At 37.8% G+C, this 16,438-nt stretch overlaps 1 protein-coding gene across 4 annotated transcripts in view; it reads left to right on the top strand.

The window, feature by feature from the left end:
- Nucleotides 1–11,565: 11,565 nt before the first annotated feature.
- The window catches only part of kank4 (KN motif and ankyrin repeat domains 4), a 54,166-nt gene continuing 49,293 nt past the window's right edge, over nucleotides 11,566–16,438 (top strand). For 2 of the 4 annotated variants that reach the window (XM_083565910.1, XM_083565909.1), the window contains exon 1: nucleotides 11,697–11,948. The gene's annotated coding sequence lies outside the window, so the exon portion shown is untranslated. Of the gene's footprint in view, nucleotides 11,949–16,438 lie in introns of all 4 variants that reach the window. The other 2 variants (XM_083565902.1, XM_083565906.1) reach the window with 2 other exon arrangements.

Here is a 16,438-nt window from a genome sequence, read left to right as displayed (position 1 = left end):
TATATATATATATATATATATATATATATATATATATATATATATATATATATATATATATATATAGTGCTTCGACATCGATTTTAAGGATTTATGAATGAACCGCTTTATATCAATTGAGTTACCGTATTTTCAAGCCGCTACTTTTTCCCACTCTTTGAACCCTGGGCTTAAACAACGAAGCGGCTAATTTATGGATTTTTCCTGGGTTTTTCCCGGTTTCACAAGCTTCAAGCCGCCAAAAAACTGAACCCCATAACATTAGACCAATGAAATTGCTGAACGGGTTCAGGTGAACCAATGAAACTCTGTATATTAAATCAGATGCGCTCCCACTGAATCGGGCCGCACCACATTATAAATATGGATGATGTTCCTCTGACGTTTGATCTGCCGCTCACTCGGACTGTCTACAGGAAATGTGAATCATTCGTCACGCTGAAAACAACCGGGCATGAAAAACCACACTTCACCTGTGTTCTGAGCTGCACAGCATCGGGAGAAAAGCTTCACCGATGGTGATTTTTAAACGCATGACGATGCCAAAAAAAGTAATAGTTGTGAAAGGAAGGAGGAAGACAGTGAACAATGACTTTCTTGGTAGGCTACTGTTTAGATAAAAGCCGTGTAACAGACAGTCTTTCTTTAAAGCCTGTGGAAAGTTCATTAGTTTCAGTGTAGACAGGTGCGGCTTATAGACCGGTGCGGCGTATTTATGTTCAAAATAAAAATCTTTGTCAAATCCAGTGTGTGCAGTTTATATTTGGGTGCGCTTAATAGTCCGGAAATTACGGTAGCTTGGTTCGTTTTTCCAAAGTTGCCAAATAAATTGTAGAAATTGCTCAATTTGTTGTTAAGTGCTTTTTAAAAAATGTTTAGGTTACTCTCATTTGTTAATAAACTCTTGGGGGGGGGGGGGGAACCATGGGAAAAAATATTTTTATAAACTTGTTTTGCTTATTAACTCACCTGTTCCCACTTCCTCCAGCTTTATATCTTTGGTAGTAGAAAAGCTGAATAGGAACAGATCGGCTCTGTATGGAACACTATTATCCATCATGATGGTGAAAATGGTTGGCCGTAATCCACAGTGCTTTATGTGTGAGCCCTGTACCCCTTTCATCAAGGCATCAAAATGTGCACCAAACACTTACAACAAAAACCACCATTCATAAGCTGAAATGTAGACATATATTATGTACATATCATATATTGTAAATTTATAGAGCCCATATTTTTCTACACATATTATGACTTACTCACATGTTGATTAAATCAAATTGTTCTTAAAATGTTCCTTCTATATGCCTTTGTTTATATATATATATATATATATATATATATATATATATATATATATATATATATATATATATATATATATAAACAATATATATATATATATATAGTCTCTTTCTCTACACATATTGTGCTTAACACACATCTGCACTAATATATATATATATATATATATATATATATATATATATATATATATATATATATATATATATATATAATGTGTGTATCCAGTGTTGGGCAGTAACGCGTTACTAGTAACGCGTTACTTTTGACAGTAACTAATACTGTAACGAGTTACTTTTAAAAATAAAGTAACTCCGTTACCGTTACTGCATGGTACCCGTTACTTTTTTAAATGAATGGATTTGGGCTGAAGTGTAGACTACAGTCTAACCTGTTTACAGCAGCGACGCATTGTAGGATTGGTGGATGAACCACTGTAAACACGAAGAAGACTCAGGTCTGTGCGGCAGTAATGGCGAGTCGAGGCGAGAGCAAGACGAGTTTCTCAAAGTGGAAATATGCTCATTATTTCACTTTAGTTGAGCATAAAGACAAAAACTTTTAAGTCAAATGTAAGCTGTGTCTTTCTGGTTCGAAGCTCGTATCTACTGCGATAAACAGCAACTCCAATCTGTTGAAGCTGCTCCAGGACCTCCATGCCTGAGGAGCTAGTAGCTAGAAGCTAACCCGGTGTTCTGCTCTACATTGTGGATAGTTTTCATACTTAAGCTGTGAAAGGAACATTTTTAAGAGCTCAACACAACAGCTTTTATGATGCAGAAGCCACTTTAGTTTTTGATTGTGAATATATTATTCAGCTTGTTTTGTTATTTATTTCAGAAATCCTTGTGATATATTCAGTTTGTGCAGGTCTGATTTAAATAAAATAGTGTTTAAAAATTACTTTGTGTTTAAGTCAGTTTTGTGTTTGTAGACCATAACGCATAAAAGGGCATTAATGGGAACATTAAAGAACAATCTTTAAAAAGTAACTGAAAAGTTACTTTTAACAGTAACGCATTACTTTTTGGTGTAAATAATCAACAAAGTAACTGAGTTACTTTTTGAATGAAGTAACGAGTAACTGTAACTAGTTACTATTTTGTAGTAACTAGCACAACACTGTGTGTATCTATATATTTTACATACTGTATACCCTGTATTCTTTATCTATATATACACCTTTCATACTGTACAACCTGCCTACTATTTCACATATACATATTTAGTTTACTTGATTATTCAACTTTTTGCATGTTTTTTTCAATGCCATAGCCTTATAACCTTCTACTTGTTGTACATTTACAACAGTGTCTGCACATTTTTCACTACTATAAACACTTGTTTACACCACTGTGTATATATATATATATATATATATATTATATATATATGCATACATACATACATACATACATACATACATACATACATACATAGAGTGGTGTGAACAAGTGTTTGCCCCTTCCTGATTCCTTTTTTTTTTTTTTTTTTTTGCATGTTTGTCACTTTTATGTTTCAGATCATTAAACTAATATAAATATCAGTATAATATAACACAAGTGAACACAACATGCAGTTTTTTAATGAAGGTTTTTATTATTGAGGGAAAACAAAATTCAATTCAATTCATTTTTATTTGTATAGCGCTTTTAACAATGAACATTGTCTCAAAGCAGCTTTACACAGATAATGTGGTGCTTAAAAGTGAAGATGTTCTTTATAAGTAAGTTTGTCTCTGATGAACTAGCCGGTGGCGACTGTGGTGAAGAAAAAAGCTCCTCGAGAGTTATAAGGAATACGGCATAAGGAAGAAACCTTGAGAGGAAACAGACTCAAGAGGAAACCCATCCTCATCTGGGTTGCACCGAATGTTTATTTATTGCAGATATACGATGTTGAGGGGTGCAGTGATGATGATCAGAAGTGAAATGTAGTCCTGAGTCAATGTAGCAGACTGTTGACATTAATTACAGTCCAATCCATCCTCAAAGCTCCCGTTCTTACTCCGGAATTTCATGAAACCACCCAAGGCGTTGATGAGAAACCGTCCCAAGCTGCACAGAGTTTCCTCCAGTCGAAGAGAACACTATCCAGAGGCAGGCCTGGATGAAGTGGGAAGATCGACGGAGGGGAGAGGGGCAGGAACAGTGGTCACTAGGACCTCAGGAGCATGTTTAACTCGACAGAGAGAGAGAGAGAGAGAGAGAGAGAAGAGGGTGACAGGAAGAGATGGATATGGATTATTAAGTGTCTTTATTGTTGTATGAAAGTTAATGTCACTGTGCAGTTTGGACTCCGGCAAGATTCGCTATGGCAGCATAACTAAAAGGACCAGAAGGTAACACAGAAATGAGGGATCTCTGGGATAAGAGACGACCCACCACACCACCGTCAACAAACCTGAGTGAACGTGTGAATGTGAGGGGACGAAAGCATACAAATATCCCAGTTCATCAAACACTCTATATCCATGATCCCTCCAGATCTGAGCCTTTACCTAAGAAAAAAAATCTACTGAACAAAGGCTTGACTAAATAAATACGTTTTCAACCTCGACTTGAACACTGAGACTGTGTCTGAGTCCCGAACACTGGTTGAAAGGCTGTTCCATAACTGTGGGGCTTTATAAGAGAAAGATCTGCCCCTGCTGTAGTTTTCATTATTTGAGGAACCAACAGATAGCCTGCACCTTTTGATCTAAGTAGGCATGGAGGATCATACTGGTACAGAAGGTCACTCAGATACAGCAGTGCGAGACTGTTAAGTGCTTTATACGTCAGTAGTAGTATTTTATAATCAATGCGAGATTTGATTGGGAGCCAGTGAAGACTGATTAAAACAGGGCGGATGTGGTCATATTTCCTAGATCTAGTGAGGACCCTTGCTGCTGCATTCTGAACTAACTGAAGCTTATTTATGCAATTATTTGCACACCCAGACAGTAAAGCATCAGTTTTTCTGCATCCTGTAACGACATCATATTTCTAATTTTAGCAATATTTCTAAGGTAAAAGAAGGCGATCCTGGTGATATTATTCACGTGAGACTCAAAGGAAAGACTAGGGTCAATAATCACACCAAGGTCTTTGACAGCCGTACATGCTGAAACAGAAACACCATCCAGAGATGCTACGTAATCTGAAAGTTTACTTCTAGCTGCATGTGGTCCTAGTAAAAGTACTTATCTGAGTTGAGCAGAAGAAAGTTATCAAGCATCTACTGTCTAATTTCCATCTAATGTCCTTTACACACTTCTCAACATTGTTAAGCTGATCTCTCTCATCTGGCTTTGCTGAAATATACAGCTGTGTGTCATCAGCATAGCAATGGAAGCGAATCCCATGTTTATGAATAATTTCACCAAGAGGCAGCATATATAAAGAGAAAAGCAGTGGGCCTAAGACAGATCCTTGAGGAACACCAAACTTTACCTCATAGAGTGTGGAGAACTCACAATTTACATCAACAAACTGATAGCGATCAGTCAAATAGGACCTGAGCCAAGAGAGAGCTGTTCCCTTTATTCCAACAACGCTCTCAAGTCTATTAAGTAGTATAGTGTGATCAATGGTGTCAAAAGCTGCACTAAGGTCGAGCAAAACAAGTAAGGAGACAAAACCCTGATCAGAGGCCAATAACAGGTCACTTACCACCTTAACTAGCGCCGTTTCTGTGCTATGATGAGGCTGAAATCCTGACTGATACATTTCAAAAATGTTATTCATAAGTAGGTGTGAGCATAACTGCTGTGCTACAACCTTTTCTAAAATTTTGGATATAAAGGGGGGATTTGATATTGGTCTGTAGTTGGACAACTGGCATGGGTCAAGGTCAGGTTTCTTAATAAGGGGGTGGATAACTGCCAGTTTAAAGGATTTTGGTACATAACCAGTGCTAATGGAAGAGTTTATTATTTTTAAAACAGGTTCAATTACCTCTGGAGTTATCTGTTTAAAGAAACTTGTAGGCAAGGGATCGAGAATGCAGGTTGATGATTTTGATGAGGAAATTAATGAAATTAAGTTTGTCTGCTTTAATTACGCTGCTGTCTACAGGGTTACTTGTAAAATAATTTGGATTTATATTAACCGTCTGGATTTCTTGCCTGTTGTTTTAAATTTTATAATTAAAAAAGTTCATGAAATCATTACTACCTAATGATGGTGTGCATGTTAGCGCAGTGCTTTATTTTCCTGTAAATTTTGCTACCGTGCTGAATAAAAATCTAGGATTATGCTTGTTATTTTCTATGAGGGTGGAGAAATATGCTGATCTAGCAGCACAAAGATTTTCTATAATTTAAGAGGCTCTCCTTCCATGCTATTTGAAATACTGTTAATTTTGTTTGACGCCATTTACGTTCTAATTTTCGAGTGGTCTGTTTTAAGGTGCGTGTATGATCATTATACCACTGTGCTAATTTTTTCTCCCTGATCATTTTGGTCTTAAGGGGAGCTACATCATCTAGAGTGTAATGTAACGTTGTTTCTAGGTGTTCAGTGGCCCAGTCGAGCTCTGCGGTTTCTGACGGAGATCTATTTAATATCGTAATTTCTGGTTTATTGATAAAACGTGCTGCTGTAGCTGACGTGAAAGTACGCTTAACACGGTAACGTGGTGAGGTAGAAATGCAATGACTGAGGCAGATTTTAAAAGAGATGAGATAATGGTCTGAAATAGCTTCAGACTGTGGAATTATGACTAAGTTTTTTTATTTTTAATCCAAATGTTAACAACAAATCGAGAGTGTGTCCACCACTATGAGTGGGTCCTATAACATTCTGATTAATCCAACTGACTCTAGAATGGACACAACTGCTGCTCTTAAGGAGTCTTCCTGATTATCAAAATGAATATTAAAGTCACCAATAATTAATGCTTTGTGTAAAGAAGTAGCAAAATTTGTGATGAAATCTGCAAATTCTATTAGAAAATCAGAGTAGTGTCAGGGATATCCCCCTGCCACGCCCCCCTCGGTAGCTGTCAGGGATCCCCCCTGCCACGCCCCCCTCGATAGCAGTCACGCTGCTTTCCTTGATTACCGACAGCTGTGGCTCATTAAAGATCAGACTACTTAAACTCACATTCTTGAGTCACAGGCTGTCGGTCCTTATATTGTCATGCTGGTGAATCCCGTGGCTGCTCGAACGCCGGCATTCACCGCTGGCTCTTTCTCTGAACTCCGTTTCCGTTTTGGATTACTCATTGCCGGTGACTTTACTAACAGTTTGATTTTGCTTTGGACATTTGTGCTCATGGTGGATTACTCATCTCGAGCGGATATCCTTGATTGTTATTCTCATCGGCTTGAGTGTTTTGTTTTGTACGGTTTGATTAAAGACAATGATTGGACTATATCTGCTTCTGCATCATCAGCCTGACAAGTAGGGCCCTGGGGGTCTATAAATAATAATTAGTGGTATTTACTGACTGGACCTGCTTTCGGACACGGAAAATTTTATGTTGGTATAAAGAACTTCAAATGTTTTACATTTGTGTTTAGTCTTTTGTGTGACGTTTAGATTATTATAGATAGCTGCGACTCCACCTCCTCTGCCATTTAAACGGGGTTGGTGTATGTAACTATACCCAGGAGGACTCGCTTCATTTAATGCTACATATTCATTCGGTTTAATCCATGTTTCTGTCAAACACATTATATTAAACTCCTGGTCGGTAATAATTTCGTTTATAATTAGCGCTTTTGTTGTGAGAGATCTAATATTCAGCAATCCTATATTTAGATCAGAGGTGCTGACTGTGCGTTCAGTCCTATTTAATTTAATGTTAATCAGGTTACTAAAACAGACTTTCTGATAATTCCTATATTGTCGTTTTGCTCGGGGGACAGACACAGTCTCAATTTGGTGGATCCTGAGTGACGACTCTGTGCAGCTAGCAGACGGTCGGTTTAGCCTGTCTGTCTGCTGCTCCCTGGCCTTGGCTCTAGACAGTCACTTGTCCAAAACAAAAACAAAAAATCCAAAACTACATGGCCCTGTGTGAAAGTGTTTGCCCCCTTGTTAAAACTGTGGTTTATCACACCTGAGTTTCATTTCTCTAGCCACACCCAGGTCTGATTACTGCCACACCTGTTCACAAATCAAGAAATCTCTTAAATAGGACCAGCTTGACAAAGTGAAGTCGACCAAAAGATCTTTAAAAGCTAAACATCATGCCGAGAGCCAAAGAAATTAAAAAACAAATGAGAAAGAAAGTAATTAAGATCTATCAGTCTGGAAAAGGTTATAAAGCATTTTTTAAGCTTTGGGACTCCAACGAACCACAGTGAGAACCATTATTCACAAATAGCAAAAACAGTGGAGAACCTTCCCAGAAGTGGCTGGCCGACCAAAATTACCCCAAGGGCACAGTGATGACTCTTCCAAGATGTCACAAAAGACCCCACAACAACATCCAAAGAACTGTAGGCCTTACTTGCCTTAGTTAAGGTCAATGTTCATGACTCTGCTGCTGAGCAAAAAGAACATAAAGGCCCATCTCAGTTTTTCTAGAAAACATCTTGAGGAAGTCAGGTGTGTCAGAGAAGTATGTGAGGGTGGTGCAGGACATGTATGAGGACAGTGTGACAGCAGTGAAGTGTGCAGTAGGAACGACAGACTGGTTCAGGGTGAAGGTTGGACTGCATCAAGGATCGGCCCTGAGCCCTTTCCTGTTGGGAGCAGCCGAAAGAAGAAGAAGATCTTGATGATCCCCAAAACTTTTGGGAAAGTACTCTTTTTTATTTGAAGGTGTGTCCCATTACGTCTGGCGTAAAAGTAACTCTGCATTTTAGAAAAAGAACATCAAACCAACAGTAAAAGATGGTGGTGGTAGTGTGATGGTCTGGGGCTGTTTTGCTGCTTTAGGGCCTGGATGACTTGCTGTGATAAATGGAACCATTAAGTCTACTATTTACAAAAAAAATCCTGAAGGAGAATGTCTGGCCATCTGTTCATGACCTCAAGCTGAAGCGAACTTGGGTTCTGCAGCATGATAATAATCCAAAACACAAGCAAGTCCACCTCTGAATGGCTGAAGGAAAACAAATTTAAGACTTTGAAGTGGCCTTGTCAAAGTCCTGACCTGAATCCTATTGAGATGCTGTGGCATGACCTTTAAAAGGCGGTTCATGTTTGAAAACCCTCCAATCTGGCTGAATTACAATTCTGCATAGATGAGTGACCAAAATTCCTTCACAGTGCTGTAACAGACTCACTGCAAGTTATCGCAAACGCCTGATTGCAGTTGTTGCTGCTAAAGGTGGATCAAGCAGTTATTAGGTTTAGCGGCAAACACTTTTTCACACAGGGCCATGTAGTTTTAGATTTGTTTCACCTCAATAATAAAAGCCTTCATTTAAAAACTGCAATAAGAAATCAGGAAGGGGGCAAACACTTTATAAATTAGAATATTTGATTCTGAAATAAAAAATTTATTTGTTAGTAATTTAATACAAAAAGTGAAACTTGTATATTATATAGATTTATCACACACAGACTGATATATTTCAAGTGTTTATTTATTTTAATTTCGATGATTAAGCTTACAGCTATTGAAAACCCAAAATTTAGTATCTTAGAATATTACATTCCTCCAGAACCCTGGTGCTTCGCTAAACAACATAGAGCTACAACACAATACAAGCTGTGTAAAGTGCATTGAGTGCAACCTAGTGCAAACAGTGCAGACGAAAAACAGTACAGACAGACAGTGCAGACAGACAAGACAAGACAAGACACAAAACCAGAGACCAGTAAACCTACTGTATACTTTGATTATACAGTACTGTGCGAGGAGAACTGTAAAAACTATAACTGGCATATAAACAGACACAATGCAGTGCAAAAAAACAGCAGCAGTCAAGAGGTGCAAAAGACAGCATGTAAACAGAGTAACACACTCTCCATTTCTTTGCACTGTTGATCCCAGGCACCTGAACTCCTCCACCTTCAACTCCTCCACACTGCAACCGCACCACTGCATTGCCTTCCGGTCATTCACACACATGTACTCTGTCTCACTCCTACTGGCTTTCATTCCCCTTCTCTCCAGCGTGTACCTCCACCTCCCCAGGCTCTTCTCAACCTGCTGCTTACTTTTTATTTGCCACAAATATCATTCGCAAACATCACAGACCATAGAGACTCCAGTCTGACCTTGTCCGTCAACCTGTCCATCACCACTGCAAACAGGAAAGGGCTTAGAGCCAATCCTTGATGCAGTCCAACCTCCACCATAAACCAGTCTGTCGTTCCTACTGCACACTTCACTGCTGTCACACTGTCCTCATACATGTCTTGCACCACCCTCACATACTTCTCTGACACACCTGACTTCCTCATACAATACCACAACTCCATTCTCGGCACCCTGTTGTACGCTTTCTCTAAATCCACAAACACACAATGCAACTCCTTCTGACCTTCTCTATACTTCTTAATCCACATTTTTAAAGAAAATGTTGTACTCTTTCTTGGCATGGAACCATACTGTTGCTCACAGATGGTCACCTCGTCTCTCAGCCTCGCTTCCACTGCTTTTTTTCATAACTGATCAACTTTATTCCCGTGTAGTAAGTGCAGGTCTGCACATCTGTCTTATTCTTAAAAATGGGTACCTTCTCCATTCCTCAGGCATCCTCTCACCTTCCAGAATCTTGTTAAACAATCTGGACTATAAGCAATGATGACATTTATCAATAACCCATCAACTTTAACAGAAACAGAATTAGAAACTCTCTTCACCTTCACTACACTCTTACTGTACTCTTCCTTCAGGATCACCCCTAGACCATTTCTCTTTCCATCCACACCATGATAGAACAGTTTAAACCCACCTCCAATGTTTCTGGCCTCACTCCCTTTCCATTTGGTCTCTTGAACAAACAACATATTTATCTTTCTCTGCTCCATTATGTCAACTATCTCTCTCCCTTTACCAGTTATAGTCTTCCTCCTCTCCTTCTTCTCCTTCAGCCTAAATACAGTAGCCTAATTTCCACCGGTACCCTGTTGGCTGACAATACCTGTGGCAGTCGTTGGTAACCCGGGCCTCAACCGATCCACTATGAAATTTAGTTTTGTGATCTGCATATTTGTCCGGGATTGGGACCGGAACTTAGAGAGCACTGGCAACTCTAATGGCTGGGTTAGTAACTGTGAGTCAAGTAACAAATAAGATACACTCTTGTGACTAAATTATTTAACACAAATACTATGCATATAAGAAAAATAAATAAAGTAGCTAACAAAAAACAATAAGAAAGAATAATATGGATGAAACTTCTGCTCTTGACCAGCAGAGGACATCAACATCCGCATAGTAATATTCAGGCGCTCACTGGAGTTGCATGAAAACAGCCAGATATTTGAGCACATTTGCTTTGCGTTGCATTTAAAAAAGCCTTTTATAAAAATAAAATAATAGAAATAACTATAATAACCAAAAAATAAATTATTAATAATAATAATAATAATAATAATAATAATAATAATAATAATAATAATAATGCGACCCAATTGTGCATCTTGGGTAATATCTTTTTTTTAATTAGAATATTAAATGCCAATTGAATATTTGCACATTGTACGATTTCTAAATGTAGCTTTGGAAAATAATTCTAACTATCAACATGTGTTTTGTATTCTTTCCCATAATCGTTATATTGGCTAATAGGAGCAAAATAACACTGGGGCGTGGGCAGGCTTGTGCGCATGCGCGTTACTAGACAATACTGGAGTACATGCTGTAGTGTGCAAACTGATGTGAAAAAGAGAGAGAGAGAGAGAGAGAGAGAGAGACAGACAGACACACACACACACACACACACACACACCTTCCTCTTCCTCTGTACCTTATTTTAATTAGGCTGAACACTGCATCTTGCTGCATGCTATGCAGGAGGCTAAACAATCTTTCAAGAGAATACAACATGCTGCCTGAATGGCTGGCATGTCCTCCTGGAATGTTTTTCTTCCCCCTTCTAGAGGCATGCTGTTTTTTCAATCATTGCTAGCATCTTGTTTTTAATTAAAGCATATTTCTTTGATGTAAAGAGGTGTCTATGTTTCTGGATGATCACAGATGAATCCATGGCTTTATTCTATCTATATTTCATGGTATACATATTTATTGTTTATATAAAAATAACCATACGTTTTCATTCCTTGGTGCTCTTCTCTTCTGTGTGTGTATGTGTGTATGAGTAAATTTTTAAACAAGCAAGTGCTGAAATTGGGGTGGTGGTTTGTGTGTGTTTGTGTGTGTGTGTGTGTGTGTGTGTGTGTGTGTGTGTGTGTGTGTGTGTGAGAGAGAGAGAGAGAGAGAGAGAGAGAGAGAGAGAGAGAGAGAGAGAGTGTGTATTTGTGTTCTTCTATGTATATGTATGTGTAGTGAACCCTCAAGCTGCGATTGGGCGAGCACTAGAGGAGGAGGTGTGTTCAGTTTCACAGTATAGCACTTGTGTTTTGGGAGCTTTCTGCCATCCCCCTTCGTAGTCCTCAATAGTGAGTGTGCTGCAGCTCCGGATGCTGTGTATGCACGAGGGAAAGAGAGGAGGGACTGGTGCTGCTTCTCAGAGCCATCTGAGCCTCTGCAGTGGAGACAGGAGGAATCCCTCAGAGACAGAGGAAAGAAAGGTGAGATAAGCCATTGCTTTTCTGTCATCTCCATCATTTGTCTGTTCTGTTATCTTGCTGCCTTTGATGAACGCCTTTTCGTTTCCCCTCGTCTGTCTAATGTTTTTTTGTTTTTGTTTTTTCCCCTCCTCTTGTGCCAGCATGACTCTGTATAAGGTTAGCTTGTGAGACGAGCCAATAAGACAGCCATCACTGAAGACATAGCTTTTACCTTATCTCACATGTCTCTCTTATATCCCATCTTATCGCTTTGTTTTAACATGTTTTAGTCAAAAGCCCCGTCCACCTCCCTCCCTTCACTCCACTGGGCTGCAGTAATATCATCCAGCTGGCTGTTCCTGAGCCAAGGGTCACCCGAGCCCAGAGCGGTGCTTTTGATCAGGTTTTAGTGCAACACTGCTCTCATTATACTGGATTGCTTCATCTAGAGATGACAGTCTTTACTGCTGCCCAGAAAATGACAGAGAGCTTGTCCTGTTGGATTCAGAGCTTTACGCCGAGGATATGAGGGAGCTGAGATTGCACGGCTCTCCTGTGGCAAGGGGAGGGGACTGTAAAAGAGGTCCTGTGGGAGTCTTTTAGCTGGTTCATTCATGGCATCTTATCAAGAGCAAGCACGTTAGCTGTTTGGTTTCGACCTGAGATTATAAAGAGCTCGCTTTTGAGCTTGTTTTTTTTTATTTTTTATGTGTAATATGTTTATAACATTCAGGGTATTGTACATATACAATGCAGAGTAACCACATTGGAAATCTTAAAGGAAGATTCCAACAGTTTTCAACCTAATCTCTATCTAATGCATAAGTGATATAGGTGAAATTATCATAAAATTACATTTATTTCAACCTAGGCTTCACTGACATGATTTAGAGTTCCAACAGAAGTCTAAGGTCAATTATCATTCTTGTGATGTGATTTCCATTGTAACATAAAAAAAGTGTTGCTGAATTCTTGATTCTGATTGGCCAAAAGGTGTTGCCTGAAAGTAATGCTGGCTGTAATTCAAAATGCAGGTTTCTATAGTAACAGCTCATTTAGAGGTACTTGTATAGAAGATGCTCCAAATAAATAATTGCCTGATAATAAGTGCATATAAAATGTCTCTTCGTCGACCTAGTTAAGTTTTTGTTGAATGAACATTCAGTGTCAAGCAGTGTCAAAATTATGCTTAGTTGAAAACAGGACAAATGACTTTTGTAGTCATTTTTCATGATTTTTTCAGGTTGCCTGTGCATTCGTTTATCCATCTGTGCATTCATCTAAGATTCTCTTCAGCGCCATACCTTGAATACGAGTAGAATGTTTATAGGTGTTATATGGAATTATCATAACCAGCAAATGAACTGATTAGATTTCAGAATTGATTTACACAGGTTCAAGGTGGGAGCAAGGTCAAACTTCTGAAGTAATATATCGTCAGTATTTTAAATGAAATGTCTCACACAAATTGGTAATAAAAAAAAAAAAATGACATAGAAACTAGAGAGAACCACTGTTTAAAGCTGTTATAGAGTAAATGGTAACAAATCACAATTTGCTTAGGAATGAAACAGCTTGACACATAAATAGTAAAACGTATCTATTTTATCCATTGTATCTATTTTCCACATCTGCATGAAAACAAGGAAACTCAGAGCATACACGATTTCGAAATTTGGATGAGAGATATTCTGGCACATCTGTCTCATTCAGATTCCATTCAACAACAGCGTGAATACTGACTATACAGACGTGGACAAATTTGTTGGTTGCCCCTCCTCCATGAAAAATAAAAACATTTTTTAAATAAAGGAAAGTAAATTATGTCCATCTTCATTTATGATGTTTTCTTTATAGCACTATGATATACAACTGAGGCTGCAATTATTTAGGATTCTGAGCTATTATTAAATATTATTAATACATATATTACATTAAATATTTGCTTAAATAATTAATACATGCTGCATTATATACGTATATTAAAAAAAATCCTAGAGATTGGTTCTGTATTTTCATCATTCCAATTGGGAATTTAGTGATTGTCTCCCTCTCTTCCTCAAAACATTATTGAGCCTCCTCAATATTATGCATCATGTTCTTTTCTTTGAAAGCTTAATTTTTACATCTGTGAACACAGCTAATGTGACTTGTCAGCTACAGAGAAATTCTCTGGAATGTTTCTAGTGTGTGAAACATTTGGTGGAATATTTAAGTTAATTTCCATTAGGAAGTGTTGTATTCTTGACCTGTAGGGGTGTTTAGTGGTAAGGCATGTGTTGGAAGGGGCCTCTAAGAGGTTCTGATGGATAAAACAGCGTGATGACTGACTTCTCTGTGCAGTCTACTGAGAACTTTTTAAACATTATTGTCCTGAGCATATTAAGCATATGATCAGGTAGACCTATAGCTGTACAGTTAGTGAGTGTGCTTTTATTGTGTTAGTTAACATTGATTTATATTAGTATTAGAAATGGAAAGATGGAGGGTACAATGCATTCGTGTATGATATGTATGAAGCATCAGATATGCTGACCGAGTACTCCTCAAAACAGAATAACCAGACTAGAAATTGGAAATTAAGGTGTTCTTGTAGGTTGTTTTGGACCTTCTTTTACTGCACAATTATGCCTAAAATGACATTAATCACTGATAAGATCACAGTGGTAATCTGGCAGCATTTTATTTATAGGTCCTTTACATTAGATGGTGTTTTTGCAAATAATTGTCCCCTCTGAACGTTTAGTGATGCAGCTGCGCACCATGTGCTCAATTACTATGTTTCCAGGCAGAATCTAGAGCACACCCGTATGTTACATAACCAGAGACGCCACCATCCTTTACATTCGACAGCAGATGGCACACACTCCAACCACTCTTTAGCCCATACACTGCAATGACTGACTGCATTTCCAGATGTTTGAAGCTCATACTTATGTATAATTTGTTCAGATCTAAACCTTATCTCTGTGTCAGTTGTTTGGGTGTATGTATGTCAGATATTAAAAAACTGATTTGTGGTCTAAATGTATATTTAGGTATATCATGGCATTTGCAATCAGGGCCAGAAATGGCCCAAATGTAACCAATGTAAACTCTAACATTATGTCAGAAATGAGTCAAATGTAAATGTGTTGGTCTATAGTACTAATTAGATGCATTCTCACAATTAAGGATGAGCTGTGACTGGTTTCAGACACTCAAATGAGCAAGTATGGAATGGCGGTTGGCAGGGAGTAGAGATGGTGGATCTGTTATAGGAGAATAATTAATCAGCTGGTGTAATGTAACTCAATGCTAAATAGAGTACCTGGTTCCACAGTAGAGTACAGTTTTTAAAATGTATTAATAATTAGTTAACAACACTATACTTTTTTTTCTTTTCTTTTTTTTACTGATTTCTACATTTAAAGGTGTGAAAAGTTAGTCTTTCATGTTATAATAGCCATAAAGTGTTGATTCTTCAAAAGCTTGCCTGTTTTCACACTCTTGTCAATGAGGCAAAACAACAGCGTGTCATGTTACAGGATGAAAATATCCTGAAGACTTTCCATTGATGAAAAAGTTGCAAAGTGCCCAGACTCTTTCTAATAAACCGAATAATATAAGCCGAATAAACATCTCCTCCTGAAAACTTCACCATATCCACAATTGCATATTAGAATATGTTTATGATTTGAATGATTCATCATTCAACACATTATAACCAATCAGATTTCCATGATTGAACTATGACGTGGAATTAATTTAAAGGGTTTATCTGCTTTCATTTTTGCTATTAATTCTTGCATGTTTGCAGTGTTTTTAAACCTAAGGTTGTCTTACAAACATAATGATTTCCTGTGGGGATGTTTTAATTAGAATATTGCAGTGGTGCTAACACTTGGTTTGAGGAGAACCTATGCTGAGCTTTCATAACAGCTGAGACATGCTGTTTGCTTATTGTTAGCTTTATTATAAGACTCATGAGTCAATGTTTTAGACTGTTGGACCTGTTATTTTCTATCTTTATCTTGTGAGTTATTAATTTGTCAGCATATTCATGAAGCTTTGAGAGATAATCTTACCTTTTGGGAAGTGTATGTGGGAGGATATGAAATTAGATGATTGCAGCTGTGGTCTAGTTGCATTAAATGTGATTATGAAACATCATTCCAATATAGCTTCGTCTATATTTATAAGTCTTATATAGTCTTGAGAAGGATTTTCATCTATTTTGCTATGTGTATCACCACTATGGTATACCTCTACAGCTTCAATTATTTAAAATCGACAACTATTATAAATTATTCTTAATATTTTTTAGGGAAATTATATTCCTTGAATTAATTTACATTAAATATATATCATATATACAGTATTATATGTAAAAAATGAGTGCTGATTTGGTAGTTGGTGCTGTATTTTCATCATTCCATTGAGAACTTGAGTGGAGAGTCTTCTACTCTGTCATCCTAGGGGGTTGTTTATAGTGCATTAACACTGCTGATGATAGTCAGGTTTTGATGTTA

This window comes from Silurus aristotelis (genome assembly GCF_946808225.1).
Source record: "Silurus aristotelis genome assembly, chromosome: 2".
In the NCBI taxonomy this organism is placed as follows: domain Eukaryota; kingdom Metazoa; phylum Chordata; class Actinopteri; order Siluriformes; family Siluridae; genus Silurus; species Silurus aristotelis.
This window is presented reverse-complemented; position numbering and strand designations above follow the sequence as displayed.